Source organism: Medicago sativa, chromosome 6 (assembly GCF_051527215.1).
Source record: "Medicago sativa cultivar Bolivia chromosome 6, Bolivia_mono, whole genome shotgun sequence".
In the NCBI taxonomy this organism is placed as follows: Eukaryota; Viridiplantae; Streptophyta; class Magnoliopsida; order Fabales; family Fabaceae; genus Medicago; species Medicago sativa.
Window position 1 is genome coordinate 41,605,992 of NC_140754.1, and position 7,808 is coordinate 41,613,799.

At 28.4% G+C, this 7,808-nt stretch overlaps 1 long non-coding RNA gene across 1 annotated transcript; it reads left to right on the forward strand.

The window, feature by feature from the left end:
- Window positions 1-3,621: 3,621 nt before the first annotated feature.
- LOC146915207 (uncharacterized) lies at window positions 3,622-5,991 on the forward strand. Its single transcript, XR_015014507.1, has 2 exons — window positions 3,622-4,630; window positions 5,696-5,991. It is a non-coding gene; the product is annotated as an uncharacterized LOC146915207 (long non-coding RNA).
- Window positions 5,992-7,808: the final 1,817 nt, after the last annotated feature.

Here is a 7,808-nt window from a genome sequence, read left to right on the forward strand (position 1 = left end):
TATTTGTATGTGTTTTTCTTTGAAAAGGCCGAAGAAATATATTAAACCAAATATAAGTCTTTCTGGCATAAGGAGTATCAAAGGAAGCTTAAAAGTTCAAGATATTACAAAATACTACAAAACAAGCTACAACAAGTAGACAAAAACAAAATTAAGAATCATATTAGCTGTCGAGGATCCGGATCTTTTTCTTTTTTGGCATTATTAACAATAATCAATAGTCTATATTCTGGGAAACATGCATGTATTAATTAAACAATAAAATACCATAGTATGGAATCCACGCGGTTTGTTCTTGAATCCTCTTTTGTCTTTCCTTCCATTTACTATAATATTATGAAAATGACAAAATATGTAGTATTTCTTTTCTCCTTAAAAAAAAAAAAATATGTGTTTCAATCCTCTATTTTTTTCGTTGATCCACGCGGTTTGTTCTTGAATCTTCTTTTGTCTTTCCTTTCCTTTCAATCCTAGCTTTCTTTAGGTTAGACATATAATTAAAATGACCAACATTTTGTATATAGTGTAGTCGTAAATAAAATTCATCATGGATTGGTGCGGGACAAATATCTTAATGGGCACACACATATGGGCACACACATATAGAATAAAATAAATCATATTTTAAGAATCTGTAAATTAATATATGCACAAACGGATGAAATTAATTGGATTTAGTAAAATTATTAACACATATATAATCAAATAAACATTTTTAAGTACTCAGACTCGCAAAAATCCTAATCCGTTATTAAATTAATAAAATTATACAATAGTTGTACTCCCTCTGGTCCTATTTATAAGAGAAATTTGGGTCAACAAAAGTTGATGTATCTGGTTAAAAATATAGTCCAGAAACATTAACTTTTGTTGACCCAATTCTCTCTTGTAAATAGGACCGGAGGGAGTATTACTTAAATAAAAATATTTTTGTCATGAAATAAAATATAACTGGATTTCTTAATTAATTTTTTTAATCAGCAATTTGTTGTCAAAGTGAAAATGTGTTATATAATATTTTTGTCTTATCAAAATAGAAAAAATAAAGTTAAGAGGCGTCAGCTCGGTGATACTGATAAGAGCTTGACTTTCTAACTTCAAGAGACATTGTTCAAATTTCACATGGAATAAAATATTACATAATTTCAATTATTTTATAATAATGCATTTTTTTTATAAAAAAAATCATTTACACGTTGATATTTGCAAATATTTGTAAATACATTAATATCCACCAATACTCATCAAATGGATATTCATACGAATGTGATAACGACATAAATATCATTTTTATCAAATAGTCAGGGTTAACTATTGTGTATATTCGTGGACATTCATTATCATCTCTGATAATAGTATAGTAACAACAATAATAAAATAATTATAATAATAATATTAAAGTAACACTTCTATTAAAAACAAATAATATCAAAGTATTAAAAGAGAGAATTTTTTTTATAAAGTCCAAAGAATAATACAAATCTTACGATAATTGATAAATGTTTATTGGACATTCAAAATGGTTGCAACAATTTTTTGCTAATATAAAAGGAAATAAACATCTAAGAAAATGTTCAACATCATATTTTTTTTTTCTTATATGCCACAAAAAATAATAAAATAAACTCCAAACATACTAAAAAAAAATAAATGAGTATCTTTCACTCTTTATTCTCAGCAAAAAAAGAAATATGGATACAAAAAATAAAGACTAATAAGATGAAAAAATTACATAAACATAACAAAAATTATATTGAGTGGGGAATAGTCAAAGATAAATACTATAAAGTTGGGAAAAACTTTAATAAATAAAATGATTGAAGAGTGTTGGGGAAAAACAAGGCAAGATAAAAGAATAATAATTTTTTATGGATGAAATAATAAAATATTTTACAACATGAATAAAACACGTAATAAAAGTGTGAGAACAACATAAGCTGTTTGTTTCCATGAAAATAAAAATTAAGTGGTTATATATATATATATATATATATATAGAGGGTGTATCAAGTGAGAGGACTTTTATTGTGAGAGATGAGAGGGTTAAATCTTGACCATTGGATTAATCTTTATCATGATATGTAATTTTAACAACTGCAGCTTAATATTTTTTGTCCCTCTCTCTTCTCTGTCGTTTCCTTTCTTCATTATTATGTATTAAAGAAAATGCATTTCTTCTTCTACCTCTCGTGATGATTTTCTGTGGTCATTTTATCTTTCCAATTAGATTTTTCCAGTTCTTGAGAAAGGATACATGGATGGTTGAATGAACTCTAATTTTTAAGTAAAAATAATGAACCACTTCTTTTCAATCAACCAAGAGAAGATGCGATAATGAGTTTTTTTTTTTTATTGTTCATATTTTAACTTCAAAATTCACCATTCATTATCAAAGTATCATCAATTGAAACATGAAATAATTTAAGAACAAATGAGACAGGGAATTAATTGAAAAACAAGGGTAGTTGGATCCTTTGTGAGAGTAGAATAATTTTGGGTTGTTCATCCAATTGTATTTTGAATCTTGACGAATCTTCCATGGATGCATCTCAAACCCTCTTATATTGTTACCCAGACTTTAATTTTATTGATACAGAAACAATTTTCTGTTACGAAGGGAAGAAGGGGAAAGTGTTTCTATGGAAAGAGACGAAGGGGGAACCGGGAGAATGGGAGGAAGAAAAGTGCTCACATACAGAAAGACCACAAATGTTAAAAATTCATAAGGACCGTTGATATCTATCCAATGGTCAAGATTTAACCCTCTCATCTCTCACAATAAAAGTCCTCTCACTTGATACACCCTATATATATATATATATATATATATATATATATATATATATATATATATATATATATATATATATAGAGAGAGAGAGAGAGAGAGAGAGAGAGAGAGAGAGAATATAGGAAGTTGCTCCATAAATATAGTAGTTTAACGAAATAAATTATGTTAAAATAAAATTAGAAAGCAATAAAAACTAACAAATAAATTACCCGGACAATAAAATCAAAGTAAACATGGATTATTTGTAGATATGTTTATGCTAGAAAGGAAAATGAGTTTTGTAAAAATAAAACAAATATTAAGAACGTAGATCTATTGCATCAAATAGACGCAGTGTGAAATAAAATTACACGAACATTATAAACTTATTTTATTAAATGTAAATTAAATATATGGCTCGTTTTTATAGATAAAATATGATTTTGACATTCAATAATTTAGAAATTCAGTAAATGTAAATTTAATAATTTTGACATTCAATATATGGCTCAGTTGGTGCTAGTTGTGACACCCTATTTTTTTATGCATTATTTAGTGTGTTTTTGCGGTATTTTACTCTGAATTAACTGTTAATTAAATTCTTTTTAGAGAGTGAATTTAGGAAAAATAATGTTATATATTAGTACTATAATATCATAACAAGCTATGATAAAAATTTCAGCTTAAAATTCTACCGGATTTCGGGCAGCGATTTGCTCGACTGTATAAATTTTATTACTGAAATAAATAAATAAATATATTTTTGAAACCAGAAAAATATATATGATAGGATTATATGATTAATTATATTATTTATGATTTTTTTAAAAATAGAATTGGATAAGAATATACAGTTTACTGATAAGAATTACTAGCATTAGCTTATCCATTGGCGTGGCAGATACATGAAGGTTACTTGAGTATATCTCTTACAGTGATTAAACTAAGGACGTGTTGCTTTGTTCACCATAATAGACTACACTTATTTACTTATAAATAGGCAATTGGTACTCCTTATTAAATCACAAAACCTGCACATACCTTATAGCAGAACAAAAAAAACTAAGGTAAACTCTTAGTTCTCTCTACTCTTTTTAACTACTTTGTTTAATATTCCAAAAACAAACTAGTTCTTTTATTCCTTTGTTTTGTTTGTATTATTTTAGTCCAAAATGTTTCTTCCTGTAACTTAGCTAACCACTATAAAATAATTTGGCCTTTCAATAAACTTTTGTTGAAATTAATGTTATGCCTTAGAGAACCAAAACTATAAATCTCACTAGATCTTCACAAATTAACAAAAATAATGAGTTATGTTTAACTTAGCCATATTTTTAGTGATGGAGCTGATTAAAAGGGAATAGTCATTTTTTTTGATTAGTAACAAGAAATTATTTATTAAATTTAGGAGTTTAAACCCTTGACTATATTAATTATGTAAATTTAATTAAGTTGTATCTATTGATATATATAAATAAATTAGTACGTATGAGAATTTATTTTTGTAAAGTTTTGATAACTCATAATTATTTTTGTAAGATTTGGTTAAAATTAATAGAAATCCATCATGTTAAAATTTCTAAAGTTATTCTAAGTAAGAAAAAAAAATAACCATTACTTACACCACGTGAATAATCTAGTTAATTGTAGCTGTTGGAAAATTGTCTCTAGAATTTTTTCAATGTTAATGTTGTTACGTTCCAAATTTATGGTCAACTCTATAATTATTAAAATTACCTTAACTTTTAGCATTTAATAATTTTAGTGTTTATTTCAATGATAGTTAGTTAAGAGATAATTATTTTGATGAGTAATTAGGTGTTGAAGAAGGTGATTACTCAAGTTTTGAAAAGCTGAAAGGTAAGGGGATATACTTTAGAGAACGCCCAAGATATATATGTATATTATCACATGAGATTAAGAAAATTTGTGTATTTAATTGTAGTATTAATCTGTTTTAAATATATATTATTAACGAGCAAATTTGATTATTTATATTATTTATTGAAATGGACAGTAAGTAGAAAGAAGAAATTCTAGAAAACATTCTAAATATTATGCATACATATATATATGATAAGTAATCAGTTAAACGTGGTATTGTAAGTATATATAATATATTTTTCTTAATTTATTTATCTTATAACTAACTCACGGTTATTATTATTAATTTTATTTGAAGAAATTTCTCTTAAGGTACATTTATGACTTTTGACAATTAAATTGTTAAGTTGATTGTTGATGAAAACAGTTGTGTTGAAGATTTACAAAAATAATAATTTTTGTAAAGAGTAATACAGGTTGTTTCTTATAATACGATAACGTATATAAGACTGAGGATAGGTTCGGTTGGGTCGACTACAGACCTTCTGGGGGTCACAGGCGTTTTGAACTCCTACCAATAGTTAGTGATAGCTTCTCTAACTGGAGGAAATCATAATACCCGACGCAGTGATACCTGACTGTGCAGGACTATCTATAATAAGGTGCAGCGATCGGGCCAGAATGGTTGGAGTAGAGATTATATATCTACTCATTGCAAACAATCATGTTATGGCAGTTGAGACGGCCTTACACTCATAATAGAGGTCTCCATGGAGTAGGTTTAACCAAGTTGCTACTAACAAGTCAAAACTATAACCTTTGGTATTGATTATGATAAAGTGTTAAGTGATCTTTGTTTTGACTAACTTTGATGTGTGTGGTTGCCATAAATTATTGTGTGCTCAATTGATTTTTATTTCCTTGTGATTATTTAATTTCTACAGGATTTAATGGTGAAAGAAATTACATGTATAATGGTGTTATATATTTCTTTATTTAAAAAAATATTACATGTAACTATAAAATATTATGTATCATCATATAATATTATTAGCATTTAGTTAACCTTGTGTGCGAGTATTTCACCCTTACAATTTGCAGATAATGTCGGGGAAGTCATTGAGTCACTCGGGGAACCGAAGGATTGAGTGTCTGGAGGAAATAGGAGATGCAGTTTGGGAATTGGATATGGTGTCCCAAACACTGATATGCACAGGAATAAGTAGGACAACCATAGGAATCGAAAAACTAGTTATCTCTCCTTATGTTTAATTAGTTTGACTTAAGTATGACGTACTTTAACTTGCAGGTGTTTGTAAAATATCTAACTAACCCTGACAAGCCTGAGTATGTAAGCCTAAGGGCAAGATAATTAACGTCGTGTAGAATATATTGATTCATATTTTATATCCTTGTGTTTTATTTTTATGTTTTACGATCAAGAGCTAAGACTTTTATTAAAAAAAAAAATGCAAGAAAGATATTTATTTAAATTAAATTTTTAGTAACCAAATTAATTTACTAGTAAAAGTAAGATTTATGAACTTAATTCGCTTTAGACACTCAAGTATCAAGACGTAACACCATTTTCTATCGTTACAGAAAATGGGGCGTTACAAGTAGCTCAATTGGTAGTGGGAATGCATTGAAGTAGTACTTATCCCCAGGTACTAGGTTCGATTCCCACGGGAGGCAAAAACACTACTAGAGAAGGGGGGTAGTGATTAAGCTTGTGAGTAATAGTGAGACCGGGTGGGCCCCGGGCTGTTACACTAGTAGTATGCGGCGTTGGGGCAGAGATGGATCTGATATGTTCTTTGAGAGTTTAGGTAGGACCCAGGCTTTGGGTGTCTCTTTGATTGGGGGATCCTCTTCGTTGTGCTACCGCTTGGGGGCAAGATGGGGGAGGGTTTCGTAGGTTTTTGTTGGGGGTTGTTTGGTTGTTTCGCCTTTTTGCAGTGGTGGTGTTTCTATTGTGTTTCGTTTTTTGGTGTGTTGGTTTTTTATTTGATAGCTAGGTTTTTCACCGTCATTGGTCCCCCGACAATAATATATTTTTTGAAAAGCTACTATTAATATCTTTTTTTTTTTTGTAGATCCTGGATTTTGAAGAAAAAAACTATGACAAATTAGAATCTATTTTCCATTACGAATTTGACATTCAATAATTTAGAGATTTTTCTTATGTAAACTTTTGAGATCCTTGTTGGCACACCTTGTGCTTATAAGGACTTTCTGTTGGTGTTAATATATTCAATTTTTGCTTGTTTAAAAAAAATTATAATCTATTTTGTGTTTTTTTTTTAAATTTAGTTTTTTTAAGGAAAAAAATAGTTTGTTTAATACAATGATATAAAAGGAATTTTTTGTTCAAAAACACTTCTATATTTTGAAAGTTATTTTCGCTCTCCTTTAGATATGATTTTTTGTTACAAAAGACACAAAAGGGTAAAAATATGTTATAGTGTCAAATGATTTTGATGAGATAAAATTGTTTTTTTGCTGGTCATTTACTTTTCACAAGAGAATAAAAGATAGATTATTGATGGCTTATTTGATTTAATGGTTCCTCAAATAATTTCAAGTTTTCATTTTGGTCCCATAATTAATAAAACGTACCTTTTGGTCCCTCATTTTTTCCTCCGTTTGCCGAATAAATCCCAACGGTTAAGTTTAACCCCAAATGATATCTATGGTGGACCAACCTTAAGAGTGGTCCACCATAGATCCTATTAATTATTTTAATTCCAACCGTTTGATTTTTTTTAAAAGAGAACCATTGGATTAGACATGTCTATTTAATCTTACGATGTACCACCAACACTTAATTTTTTTTCTTTTCTTCATCTTCTATATTTTCATCTTCATCAATCATATTCATACATTCATACAAATAAACCCAGAAAAATAATGGATAAAAATAAAACCCAAAAAAATAAATTAAAACAAAAAAATCCAGAAAAAAGAAAATCATCATCATCATCAACACTCTAATCATCCTTTCTCTCTAAAAAAAAAAGTCCAACAGAACACAATCAACAACAAATCACTTCTCTCTCTTTTCCTCTTTTCCTTTCTTCTCTTCTCTTCTCTTCTCTTCCTAAACCCTTCTATGCGTTTCTCGTCAATTTCCAGATTACAACATACGCGAATACACAAAACGACGCGTCGTCAATGTGTTTCGTTCAAACACATCACTTTCTGAACCTTCTTC